The sequence below is a fragment of the Schistocerca nitens genome, chromosome 1 (assembly GCF_023898315.1).
Source record: "Schistocerca nitens isolate TAMUIC-IGC-003100 chromosome 1, iqSchNite1.1, whole genome shotgun sequence".
NCBI lineage: Eukaryota > Metazoa > Arthropoda > Insecta > Orthoptera > Acrididae > Schistocerca > Schistocerca nitens.
This window is the reverse complement of record NC_064614.1, coordinates 637751336-637765804: the sequence shown is the minus strand read 5'-3', so window position 1 is coordinate 637765804 and position 14469 is coordinate 637751336. Positions and strand designations below refer to the sequence as shown.

General features: G+C 44.5%; 1 protein-coding gene and 1 non-coding gene across 2 annotated transcripts in view; one reads left to right on the top strand and one right to left on the bottom strand.

Annotated features, from left to right (window-relative positions):
- LOC126236661 (retinoid-inducible serine carboxypeptidase-like) overlaps positions 1-14469 on the bottom strand; it is a 166168-nt gene that overhangs the window by 95138 nt on the left and 56561 nt on the right. The window lies entirely within an intron of this gene.
- Positions 408-481, top strand: Trnas-uga (transfer RNA serine (anticodon UGA)). Its single transcript has one exon. It is a non-coding gene; the product is annotated as a tRNA-Ser (tRNA).

Genomic DNA, 14469 nt, shown 5'->3' with positions numbered 1-14469 from the left:
ATCATCTTTGTTTTTATATATATTTTTCCCACGTGGAATGTTTCCCTCTATTATATTCACATCTTTGTTTTTAGATATATTTTTCCCACATGGAATGTTTCCCTCTATTATATTCCTATATACTTATATGGATATGGTGTCTGTTCTTTTGGACATGTGCGAAAGAGCAGACATCATATCCATATAAGTATATAGTTCTGGCAATACCGGCCATGACCTTCTTCTTCTGTGTGGATGCAGACATATTCCCCGAACTCTTACGGTACTTGGTAAGAATGTCTTCCACGAGTAATGAGTGTGTTGGGGTGGGACACTACAAATGTAGTGTGTGGACATACAAGGTGAGAATGTGGGTCTCGTGGGAGGTGTTCATGAGATAGTCCCTGCAGTTGCACTAGTCATCTTTGTCCTCGGTGGCTCAGGTGGATAGAGCATCTACCATGAAAGCAGGAGGTCCCGGGTTCGAGTCCCGGTCGGGGCACACATTTTCACCTGTCCCTGTTGGTGTATATCAATGCCCGCCAGCAGCTGAAGGTATTAAAATTAATTCTAAACAATTTTTCTATCCTGGGACAATAGCTTTTGTTCAAAAGAACAACAGCAAGCCAGATAATCAAAACAAAGAACTTTCCCCACTGCTGCCCATGACAAGCTTACAGGTCATAGTGCACAAGTGGAATTGATGCTAAACATGTGTTCACACACATTTTGACAAAGTGCCATCACTCATGAACCACATTTTTATTCATTGCTGTAGTGGCACACCCTCCAGTAAGGTAGGCAGTACATTAATGAGAAATTCCATACAATGAACTCCAGTTAACCTTTGTGATAGCACGTATGGCCCTATTAATCTATCACCAAGTATACCTGCCCATACGTTGATTGAGAATCAATGTTGATGCCCTCTTTTTTTTAATTGCTTGGGGATTTACATCTGCCCATACATGATGGTCATGGAAAATCATATCACCTTCTCTTGTGAACCCTGCCTCATAGGTAAATAAAATATTGGATGCGAACAGTGGATCTGCAGCACACTTCTGCAACTGCCATTGACAGAATCACCGTCTGTCATGATGATCCTGTAGCCTTAGGGCCTGAACACACTGTAGATGATATGGGTACAGCAACGGTTCATAAAGTACCCCCACTACGCCAGATAAGAGAATGAGCAAAGTCTTCTTCTGTTGCTAATTGTTGCACACTGGTCCCAGGAGTTTCTTCCACTGAAGCAAAGCAAGTGCTCCTCCATGTCAGGCATGCAGATTGAAGGGCCTTCCACTGTCAGTCTTCTGAGGTGCAAGGATAACTGGTGCCTCAGACACAGGAAAAGTCTGCCAAACAGCTTATCACAGGGCACTCTGTGCAGTGTATGTTTTTCAGTGAAAAGGGAATGGGTTCACAGGCTATGTCCATCTGCTGAACCTTAGCAGAATATCATATCCGCCATTTCACTTGTCAAGCAGTAGGCTTCCATTCCTAACAAGTTATGCAAGAGAGAAAATGTAAATGTACTACATCATTTGTACATACAAACAGTGCAATAACAGTAAACACGTAAATGAGTCTGCATTTTGAAGAAGGTTAAACACTATGATACATATGCAGGGTTGACAGTACTGTGCAATAAGGCACACAAAGACGACAAAAACTAACGTAGCCTACAACATGACTTCAACCACACAGATGATGGCAGACCACCTGTAAGTAAGACATCATAATACCCTGCTGTCACATTTGATAGAGCGCCAATGTAACGATTGTGCTAATATCCACAACCATGCATCCCAAAGCCCTTTCTATAAATACTTTTATCTCGGAAAGTATGCACTTCCAGAACCATGTTTATTGGAATTATTTTTTTGTTTTGTTGAGTACTACCACCTCTCAAAGTGTTCAACATGTTTTTTTGAATGCCCTGTATATCGGAAAAATAGGCTAATGGGAAATGAAGGTTTGTATTTATTACAGTAGCCAAGAGGTAGATGGACCAAAATTAAAAATTGGAGCTGCATTCAAAATTATTTGGACAATATCCAATTGGAAGGACGGGCATAAATTCCATAGACAACCAAAAAGGTAGAGAAATTCTCAGCTCACTAATAGACACATTTCCCAATCATACTGATTTGATTGTAGTAGACTTTAATCATCTAACAGTTGATTGGGATATTTATAATCTTTTATGTAGTGCATGTGACAAGTTATCCTATGAAATAGTACTAAACAATTTCTCTGGATACTGCTTGCAACAGATAGATCAGACGCGAACCTGTGATGGAAATATGTGAGTCCCAATGGCAACAAATAGACATGACCTCTTTTGGGATGTCCATATTGAAATTGGTATCAGTGAACATGAGGCAGTTGTTGCAACAGTGGTTGCCAAAACTCAAAGGAGAATAAAAATGTGGCCAGATAAACATCGATATTATATAAAATTTACAGTAGATATATGAGATAAAGATTATCTTGCCTGATAAAAAGACAGTCATGTCATATCTGAAAGAGGAACTCGAAATGCTTACCTCTGGGAAGGAGCACACAGAGGAACTGAGACTCAAGTTTAAAAGAATAGTTAACCAAGCACTGGATAGATATGTAGCTATGAGAATATTCATTATGGGAGGCTCAATGATGTACAATCACTCTAAAGAAATGGTGATTTCTGTGTAATAGGTGCAAACCAGACCATCAGGCCATAGGTGGTGATGCTGAATGAAACATAGCAGAACCTTATCGAAATATCTCTCATAAAACCCAAAGAAATTCTGGTCATAAGCAAAGCTGTCAGTGGCATCAATATTAGAGTCCAGTTGCTCATGCATGGTACAGAACCAAAATAGAGGGTAGCAAAGCAAAAGCAGAAATGCTGACCTTTGTACTGAAGTCTTCCCTTACAAAAGAAGTTACGTGAGAGCTGGCCTCATTCCAGTCTCACATTACTGTGCAGATGAGAAATGCAGACAAAGATATTTAATGGCTGAAATTACTAAAACTAAACAAGATACTAAAGTCTAATGAAGCATTTGACTCCGAACCACACCAATGCTTATTAACAAAAGTACTATCATTTGGGGTATCAAGTAGACTTTTGTGACTGGATTATCAGTTTCCTGGTAGGGAAGACACAGAATGTTGTCTTCAATGGAGAGTCATCACAGTAGTTGAAGTATTAGAAGTAATTAAAGATGTGTGCTAGGGAAGTGTATTGGGGCACTTGATGTTCATATTGCTGGCAAACAATAGTAATAATACACTAAGACTTTGGGCTTATAATATTAGGTTGGTGAATAAGTTCATAGCGTTTTTCCATAAGTTTAATAAACACAACAGATACATGTTACAAAGATTTTAGTCAGAAATAATATATTCTCTTTCACTATTTATAACAGTCTGCTAACACTGGGGTAACTTTCCAATTCCACAACTATAGAAGTCACTTGGTTTTGAGGCAAAGAACTCATCAATGTCCGCAGTGCATTTTCATTCAGAAAGGAAGCTGCCTGAAGGTTTTGCAACAGAGTGTGGAAAAGTGAAAACCTGAGGGTGCAAGATCAGGTGAATGAGGTACATGTGGAATGACTTCCCAACCCAACTCCTAGCAGAACTCTAGCAGAATGCGAGTGGACGTTATCATGGAGTAGCATCATTTCAAGCAGTCTTCCTGATCATCAATCTTCGATTGTGTCTGCAAGATGGCACAGTTGTTGATAAAAAATGTCAGCAGTGATGGTTACATCTTGGGGAAGCAATTCATAGTACACCACACCATCACTCTTCCAACAGACATATGACATTACCTTTTGAGGATGTGGGACAGGTCTATGTTTGAGAAGTTGCTGCTTTGTTTGGGCTCATGTTATGTTAGCATAAAGACATCATTTCTCATCACTAGGTGGATAGGAATGGTCGGTGTTGTTCATGAGCCAATTGATGGTGAGCAAGCAGAGATGCACATATGACCAGCTGCCGATTTTTGTGATTTTGGTTTAGAACATGCAGTATTCACATTCCTGATTCTTTAATCTTCCCCGTTGAATGACAGTGGAATGATCACACTTCATCACATTTGCCAGTTCTTGAGTCCACTGATATGGATAATTGTGGATTAGCACATGTAAACGATCTTCATCAAATCCCAAAGATGAAGATCTTCCTGAACATGGAGAGTCACTAATGCCAAACGATCCTCTTTAAACTGAGAAAACTATTTTCTTGCCTTGCTCTGTCCAATGGCATTATCTCAATACATGGAGCAAATGCCTCTACAGCCAGCCCATTATTGACTTCAGACAGAAGACTATATCAGAAATGTTCCAATTTCTCCACTTGGCACTCGATTTTCTAGCATCCAAAGCTCTTCTTGCTATCTCCAATGGCAAAATGACAATATGTTAACTGAAATAACAACAGTAAACTACAAATAAAACAATGACAATGGACAAATAAACTCATAACACCTGGAATGTCAGCACTTTGAACTTATGCACCAACCCAATACAGTAATCTACAATCAATTGCTGTCTGCAAAAATCTCCAGGCAGATCTTAAGATTTCAAAGTGAAGCATACAACAGGAACTTGCATTAAACATACAGAAACCTAAAATTGTGCACATCACAAAATGCAAGATAATGAAAACTGAAAGACACCAACATCAATAGGTCACCAGTGGAATCAGTCAACTCATACAAATAGCTGGCTACAACGACTAATATGAGTATGAAATATAATCATATAGGTCCACATGTAATTAATCCAAATGGAAGAACTTGCATTGTTGGTAGAATACTGGAAAAATACAGTCAATTTAAAAGAGACTGCTTATGTTATACTTGTGTAATTCAGCCTAGTGTAACATTGCAGAGTAGGCAGTATTAAATGAAGAGTATGGTTCCATGTAATAAAAAGTTGTGATATTATCACATGATGTTTATGTACTGTTTAGATACATGCAGAAGTATAAATTGTGACAGTGCTTGCCTACTGTGTCAATGAAAAGTAGTTGACTTAAGAGGAAAACAATTCTGCTTAGTTTATGAAGATATTGTACTACAGTTCAAAAATATCTCAAACATAATATACATGTTACCAGCATTGTGTGAAACCCTGGTATTCTATAGCATGCCTAGGTAATGTACAGAGTGCCGGATGGTTTTAGGGAAACAGTGAAATATAAGTTTTTTGCAAAAATGTTACCTACTTCTCCTGGGCATTCTATACTATTCCTTGTCATTATACAGAATGACCAAAACCATTTGCACAAAGTGGTAAAAGGTGGTGGGGCACAATATGAGGAGCCTTATTAATTAATATGTAATTGAAACTGAAAGAACAAAATTACGAAATAAAGCAAGGGATATTCTTACAGGAAAACAATGAAAGCAGAACTGAGAATAAAGTATTTGTTACAGTAAGTACACACTTATCTTCTTTACAAAAAACACTTTACATTTTAGCAATTTGATCTTGTACATACATTTCACAACTTGAAGAAGAATGGGGACACAAAGTCACCTCATATTTTGGCATTTCCTGTCGCACATACACCTGATGAATCCTTGGCCACTTTCTGTGAACTGAGAAGATCAGAAAGATATTTCATGGTCAGGAATGACTTAAGTTCTCATTACATTCTTTGGACATATGATGTATTCTGATTTTGTGTAGAGCTGCTTCAAGATTACTTCTGTAATTCCAAGTCAGTGAAATCCATCTTCTGTCATGTTCATAACAATAGATTGTGTGAGTCACCCCACCCACTGCTGATGTCAGGAATTGGAACATGAGTGATGGCACCCAAAGGCATAGGAGGATTTTTTTGTCTGAATGCCTTTCCATTTTTTGGCCTGAATCTCAAGGCTCTGTTTCGATTCCATTTTACTTTGGATAGCTTTCTCAACATTGAAGCAAACACAGCACAAAATACATAACATTGTAGTTTCTCACTGTTGTCATCTTTAGGAGAATGTCCACAAATGGCATGAAAGTTTTGGCCACACTCATGACATGTATGAGCACTGCTGGTCTCTTTCAAGCAGATGCAACAGATATCAGAAAGAAGGACTTTAAGTACCCACAGAAATGGAAGGCTTTTTGATAACTATCGCTTCATCAGTGTTTTGGTTTTCTCCCTCATGATTGCATTTTCATCTATGTCTCCTGCAGGAGCTGTGTGTCTTGTATACATTCATCTAATCTTTCTTTCTGCTATTGTGTTGTTTGTATGTTCTTTATTATTTTTTCCAACTCTTCCTCAGTCTCTACATCTTGTAAAACATCACCAGGCAGGGATGTTTGTGTTGTGACTCGCCGATCATTCAAAGTGCCGCCACGCAATTACGCGCGTCCTCTACATGCGGCGCTGTCTGCCAGTCATGCAGCAGGTGCGCCACCTAAGCGGCCAGCTGAGCAGCGGCCGCTAGACTGGGACTCAGTGCTCATTCGAATGCTAACGTGTACACATGTCTTACTTGTCAACTTACTCTGTGACTTATATGTGTTGTTGTGTCGTTCCGAAATATATGTGTTAAACTTGAAGTTCTAACAATTGGCGACGAGGATGGAATTTTTCCTTTTCACCATTGACTCACAGGGTTCCATGGCTACTGTCGAGCAACTATTGCAACATCTCCTTGAACAGCAAATGCTTCTCACAGCGGCGATTCGCGATTTCGTCGTGGTGTCAAATGCGGGGCGTTTCTCGTCATTGGCTATACCTCCTTTTCCTCCTTACGATGAGACGGAGGAAGACTGGTCTGATTATGAAAAACGTCTTCGACAGCACTTCTTGGCATTTCATGTCACGGACGAACAACCATGTAAGTCTCTGTTCCTTTCCTGGATTTCACCTCAAATGTATCGGTTGTTGTCGCAATTGGCTCCTTTGAAGGATCCTGTGTCTTTGTCCTTTGCTGAAATGTGCTCACTTCTGTCGGTCTATTTTCACAAGCAAACGCATGTGGTAGCCTCTCGTGTTGCCTTTTATCGTTGTCAAAAACAACCAAATCAATCCTATCGCGCTTGGGCTGCTGAACTTCACGGCCTCAGTCAAAAGTGTCAATTTGTTACTGACGTTCACAAAGAATCCTATGCCGATTCCATGGTACGGGATGCTATTATCCGGTCGGCGCCCGACAAAGAAGTTCGGCAATGTGCCCTTCAGTTGGCGAATCCGACTCTAGATGAAGTTCTCTCCATTGCGCAGTCTTTTGAAATTTCTCGTGCCGCTGGGGCGCAAATAGAGGCATGGGGTGATGTCGGGGAAATACAACCTCTGTGCGCTGTTGACGACGTGTGCGGCGCGTCCCCGCTGGCTGACGTGGTCGCAGTGCGCTCCCACGCGCAGCCTCGGCCTAGCCGTAAACAACCCGCTAAGAAACTGCAGCAAAACCCCCGGCAACGTCCTTCATGTCCGCCGTGTTTTACGAAACATTCACGCGAGGATTGTCCCCAACGCTGGGCTGTGTGTCACAACTGCAAAAAGAAAGGTCATGTGTCTTCCGTTTGCAAATCCGACCGCATACATGATGTTCATGAACATGACGCTGATTCTGATTCTGTGTTGTCTGTCAGTTGCACTTCTTCCCTTTCATGGAAGTTATTCCTCACTGTCCAAATCCTTGGTCGAGATGTTCGCATGCAAGTGGATACCGGTTCTGCTGCCACTATAATTAATTCTCAGATGTATCTTCAGCTGGGTTCTCCACTCCTGTCCCCTGTCACTCGGCAATTACGGACGTACAATAAACAGAAGATTTCTCTCTTGGGACAGTTTAATGCTGAGGTATCTTACAAATCCGTCGTTCGCACTGTTCCCATATTTGTGGTCGACCAGAGCAATGCAGAAAATCTTTTTGGTTTCGATGCCTTTCGAGTTTTTGGGTTCTCCATCGATGACTCTGTCAATATTGTCTCTGATGCTATTCCTTATGCTCAGCTGGATTCCTTGTCGACGACATTTTCGTCCCTTTTTGCTCCTGGGTTAGGCCGTGCAAACGACTTTGAAGCTCATATCATGCTCAAACCCACTGCTCGGCCTTAGTTTTTTCAGGCTTGGCCCATTCCTGTGGCCCTTCGTGATCGGGTAAAACGGGAGTTGGATCGTCTAACTGCTTCAGGGGTCTTGCTTCCTGTCACTTCCAGTGAGTGGTCCTCTCATGTCATTGTAGTTGCTAAGCCAAATGGTGATATTCGTATCTGTGGCGATTTCAAAGCCACTGTAAATGCTCAATGCCTCATCGACACTTACCCTATGCCCCGTCCTGAAGAACTGTTCATTAAACTTGGTGGAGGCCAGTATTTTTCTAAAATTGACCTGTCAGAAGCTTATCATCAACTTCCTCTCGACGCTGCTTCCCGGCAGTTTCTAGTCCTTAACACGCCTTTTGGTCTCTATCAATACCAACGCTTGCCAATCGGGGTTGCTAGCACCCTGCTCTCTTTCAGCGATTCTTGGAACAATTATTGCTCCCTGTCCCTGGGTGTATCAATTACATGGACGACATTGTTGTCACTGGCTCCACCACTGAAGAACATCTTCAAAATCACCGCACACTTTTTCATGTCTTACAGACTGCCAGTCTTAAGTGTAATCTTCAGAAATCACAATTTTTTCAGGCATCTATCACGTACTTGGGGTTTCAACTCTCTCGGGATGGTATTCGCCCACTTCAACAAACTGTCGCTGCGATCGATGCCCTTCCTCGCCCTTATGCCTCCAAAACGCTCACGGATGCCCAACAAAAGTATTCTCAAATTGAGAAAGAAGCTTTGGCCATCATTTATGCTCTTCATAAGTTTGGTGTTTTTCTCTATGGCTCAAAATTTCATCTTGTTACGGATCACAAACCACTTGTTTCCTTGTTCCATTTATCAACGTCACTTCCCGACAAGGGTGCACACCGCCTCCAGCGTTGGGCTCTTTACTTGTCCCGTTTCAATATGAGATTCATTTCCAGCCAACGGCTCAACATGCGAATGCTGATGCTCTGTCTCGCCTTCCCATGGGTCCTGATCAGGCATTCAATAGGGACGAACTTTTGTGTTTCCACCTGGATGTTGCCGGCCGAGCAGCGGGTTGTGGACGGGTTCCCCATCACGGGGGACAGGCTGGCGGCTGCTACGGGTTCTGACCCTACCCTCTCCCGGGTATTACGCTGTATTCAGAAGGGTTGGCCAGATCGCCCATCCGCTAAGACTTCTGATCCATTGCGGAACTAATACACTTTGCGCTACCGCCTCACGGCTAAGGATGGTGACAATGCTTCGCCGCGTGTTGTGGTACCTGCGTCTTTGCGTGCTTCGGTCTTGCGCCTCCTTCACCAAGGGCACTGGGGTGAGTCTCGCACAAAATCTCTGGCGTGCCGTCATGTGTACTGGCCTGGCATAGACTCTGAAATAGCACACATGGTCGCTGCCTGCGGCCCTTGTGCGTCACAGGCCGCTGCCCCGAAGTCATCTTTGTCACCGTGGCCTTCGCCTGAGAAGCCCTGGGAGCGCATTCATGCTGACTTTGCGGACCCTTTTTAGGTACTTATTGGCTCCTCATAATTGTCGCCTACTCTAACTTTCCTTTCATTGTCCATTGCACGTCACCTACCACCGCGGCAATCACCAGTGCTCTCGCCCGCATTTTTTCTTTGGAAGGCCTCCCCTCTACTCTTGTTACTGATAATGGTCCGCAATTTGCCTCTTCCGAATTTGCGGATTTTTGTGCTCGTCACGGCGTTATGCATGTCATGGCCCAGCCGTTCCATTCACAATCCAACGGTGAGGCTGAACGACTGGTCCACACATTTAAGGCTCAGATGCGGAAACTTCTGACTTCTTCTGCTGCTGATGATGCGCTTCTCCAGTTTCTGGCGTCTTACCGTTTCACCCCCATGGGTGACCACAGCCCGGCTGAGCTCTTACATGGCCGACAGCCCCGCACGCTACTTCATCTTCTGCGGCCTCCCACCTCACGGCCGCGGGTGCCTTCACTTGGCTGGTTCACCGCCGACGACCTCGTCTGGGTACGGGGATATGGCAGGTGGCCAAAATGGAGCCCGGGCCGCATCTTAAGACACCGTGGCAGATGCCTGTATGAAATCCAGACGGACACGAGTGTTGCAGTGCGTCATTCGGACCAGCTTCGGCCTCGGGTGCCAGCAACGCCTGTTCCGAATCCCGCCACACCACCTTTGGCTCTACCTGATGGTCGGGATCTTGGTATCTCTCAATACTCACAACGCAGCCCTCTCACCGTCATCGCGATGCCAGCACCAGCACGGACGCCACCAGGAGACGTGCCCATGCAGGAACCGGAGGACCATCCTCTGTCAGAGCCAATCTACTCGCCTCCTCCTCCAACGGACGCCGACACATCGCCCATGTCTCCTGTCATATCAACTGGACTTGCCACAACAGGCAGATTGGTGCATGGGGTCCCAGCAGATTCGACCCCTACGTCTCCTGTCATCTCGACCCATTATCATCGGGGACACTTCCGTCCATACGGGAAGCCTCCTCCTTGAGACTTTACGGCAAGTCAAACAACGCCTATGGACGTTAGCCATCTCCAGGACACCTCCATCAAGACCAGTGCAATAATTTCAAAGGGGGGAAAAGTGTTGTGACTCGCCGATCATTCAAAGTGCCGCCGCGCAATTATGCGTGTCCTCTACGTGTGGCTCTGTCTGCCAGCCATGCAGCAGCTGTGCCACCTAAGTGGCCAGCCAGGCAGCTGTCGCTAGACTTGGACTCAGTGCTCATTCGAATGCTAACGTGTACACATGTCTTACTTGTCAACTTACTCTGTGACTTATATGTGTTGTTGTGTCGTTCCGAAATATATGTGTTAAACTTGAAGTTCTAACAGTTTGTCACTCGAGCAGCTAGTTTTTTTTTTTCATTTTGCATTCAAATACACAGCATATTTTCAGTGTTCTGTTTGCTCTTTCAATGCTTCTCTAGCTTTGTGAGTGGCGTGGCTTACCAAGAATGATCTTCAAGGTGGGCCAATACTCCTTTAGGCTGATTGCTACACTGTTTGCAAATTCTCTGCTATTACCGGACTGTAGAATCGTAAATCATACAACAATACACTTCTTTGCAACCATGAAACAAAGACCTGAACACCACTGTCGTTTGTTACTTTGGTGATCATTCTTGCCACAACTGTGTCTATTTTGCCATTATATCCAATACATTTAGGCATTTAGGCATTTACTTATGGATATTAGTGTTGTAGGATTGCCAAATCCAATGACGCACACTATACCACTTGTAATAACCACTATTTTATTACTCGGAAGCTCACATGTACAGTTATATATATTCTTGAATCTCTGTCCATGTGTGTACTCTTTCGCACGTGGCCACAGACTGCCACAAAGAGCTTGCCAAAACAAAGATATTACAAGCGACTTGGTTGATAGTCACCACATTAGCACCCACCCCCCTCCCCCTTAGAGTGTGAAGCACAAAACATAAATATTGGGGCATACATGTAAAGGAAACACCCAGGGGGGAGGGAAAGGATGTATAAACTGAAACCATACCTTCAATTACGTTGCATTAGTAACTGAAGTCTTTGAGCCAGCGAGTGGTGCAGATGGTCCTGCCTGACCAGGTGAACCTACGTACAGAAGTCAAGGGATCTGGGGGAGGGGACGGTGGGTTGTGAGGAGCCGGGGTAGTGGACCTGAATGCCTGTAGCAGTACGTAGTACTTTTCCCATTGATGGGTCAGTATCAACAGGCAAGGGGACAGACTGGAGAAGATGAATGTGGGTTAAGTAGTCATTGGGGGAGCTGGCTCGTTCGTAGAAGATACACACATCTGGCTGCATAACAAAAAACACTTTAGAGCTGCAAATAAACTCTGTATTGACATTCACTACCACTTCCGTGTACGGGTTGACAGAATCTCCACGCAAGTCGTCGGTGGCGACATCACACGTTTCGAGGCTGGCCCCTGATACATCACTGAATCCTAACCGGGGAGAGGCAGGGGGCTGCCTGTAGGAGGGGGAGTCATCACATGCATCACTCTGTACGGGAATGTCACACGCACCTACAGCACTGTCACAAGACTGGGAGTGGGTAACGTCACAAGTGCAGGAATGGGCGTCACTCATCCGCGGACTGCCGGTAGATGCCTCGTGTGAGGCGGGTGTAGCATGGGGTCAGGGCTGACTGGGTGGGGTATCGGGCAGTTCTCCCAGAGACCATGCCAGTTTGAGGCAGCAGGCAAATACCATTTGAGGTGTACCATTAATAAGCACTTTGAATGTGTTGGTACATCGTGATATGACTTTGTGCAGGCCCGAGTATGGAGATCTGAGTGCCAGTTGGACAGCCTCATCATGCACCATGACATGAGTGCATGACACAGAGTCCTAATGCAGAAATATAGGAGGGAACAAGTGCGGTCGAGTGGAGGCATGCGAATGTTAGCTATTAGCTCCTTAACATGTCCAACGAATGTCGAGTCACAGATTTGATCTGGAGGAAGTGAAGGCTCAACTAACTCTGCTGGGAGTGTGAGGGCTTCCCCGTACAGTACTTTCTGCCAGGGATGTGCCGAGGTCCTCTTTGTATGTGGGCCGAATGCCTCACATAACCCATGTTAAGGCAACAGCCCACTCACCTCCATGGCACATCACGGAAGCTTTAAGCGATTGGTACCAGCGTTCGACAGGTCCATTGCTCTGGGGGTGGTATGCTGTAGTCCTAAATCATTTCAACCCACACAGTTCACAAAGCTGTTGGAAGAGGGCAGACTCAAACTGGCAGTCCTGGTCAGTAGTGATAGAAACCAGCCAGCTGAATCGCGAGATCCACATTAATAAAAGGGCTCAGGCCACTGTGTCAGCTGTGATAGTAGTGAGAGGAATTACCTCTACCCAGCTGGTAAACCTGTCTATGGTGGACAGTATGTAATGGAAGGGGCCGGAGGGGCATAAGGGCCCGATGATATCAATGTGTATGTGCTGGAATCTTCTTTTTGCCACATCGAACGTACCCATAGGGGACTGTGTATGATGTCCTACTTTTGTGCACTGACAAGCCGCACATGCTCTCGCACAACTGCGACATTATTTTATCACCCCGGGCCAAACGAAACATTCAGATACCAGACATGTGGTGGCGCGAATACCAGGGTGTGCCAAGTCGTGGATACTATTAAAAATGTCCCATCGGAGAGGGGATGTTTGCATCCTGTTGAAATGTCACACCAGATGGTTGATGAAAACCCAAGAAGTGTGTGTAACTCTAGTTTGAGTCCTGTTTTAACATCGGAGCGCAATTCGGAGAGTTCAGTATCCTCTGTCTGCAATTTAGGGAGTTCACTGAGGTCCAGTTGTGAAGATAAACCTGACACATGAGATAGAAAATTGGTGACAATGTTTTCTGCCCCTCTGACGTAACGTATGTCATTCATAAACTGACATTGGAGGTCCGTATGCCGAAAACATATCGGGGACGAGTCCTTGCCTGGGTTACGGAAAGCGTATACCAATGGCTCGTGGTCAGTAAATACCACGAGATGACGACCTTCGATATTGTGTTGGAAATATTTGATAGTGGTGTAAATAGCCAACAGTTCCTGGTTGAAGGTCGACCATTTACATTGGGAAGCGGCTGTACAACAGAACCCATGGACCGCTGAAGTACTGTCCCCACTCCTGTATCACTCACGTCTGTAGTAAGTGAGATGGAAGCATCAGGAATGTGGTGACTGAGCGTAACGGCCGTATGTAAGGCTGACTTTAGGTTATCAAATGCGCAGTGCATATCTGGAGTCCACATGACCACCCGAGACCCTGAAGTGTTTTTTCCTGCGAGAACATCCGTCAGTGGGGCTTGTATGTTGGCGGCGTGGGGGATGTGTTTGTAATAGTTTGGGTAGGGGGCAGATGTCGTCGGCAGAAACACCGTGGCCCAGAAAAGTGACACTAGTGCAGCAGAGTTGTGACTTAGCATTGTTCACTGCAACACCGTTTCCTTTTAATAGCTGGAACACTGTATTTAAATGGAGTTCACATTCCTCAAGGGTGGAAGAAAAAGTTATCAAGTCATCCAGGTAGGCATATGCAAAGTCCAGTTTTCCAACCAATGAGTCGATGAACCGTTGCCATGTCTGTGCAGCATTTTTAAGGCCGAACAGCATGAACATATACTTGAACAACCCAAACGGGGTGATGATAGCAGTTTTTTCGACGTCCTCTGGTGCAACTGGCAGTTGGTGATACGTCTTGTGACAGTCAATTACACTGAAAATTTGTGCCCCTTGCAGTTGGGAAGAAAAGTCTTGAATATTTGTGACGGGATAATTACCTAGAATTGTTCTGGTGTTAAGCGCCTGATAGTCACCGCACAGGCAGAAAATGTCATCTTTCTTGGGCACCACATGAATGGGTGACGACCAACTACTAGAAGAAGGGCGAATAGTCTTACTATCTAAAAGTTCCTGAATA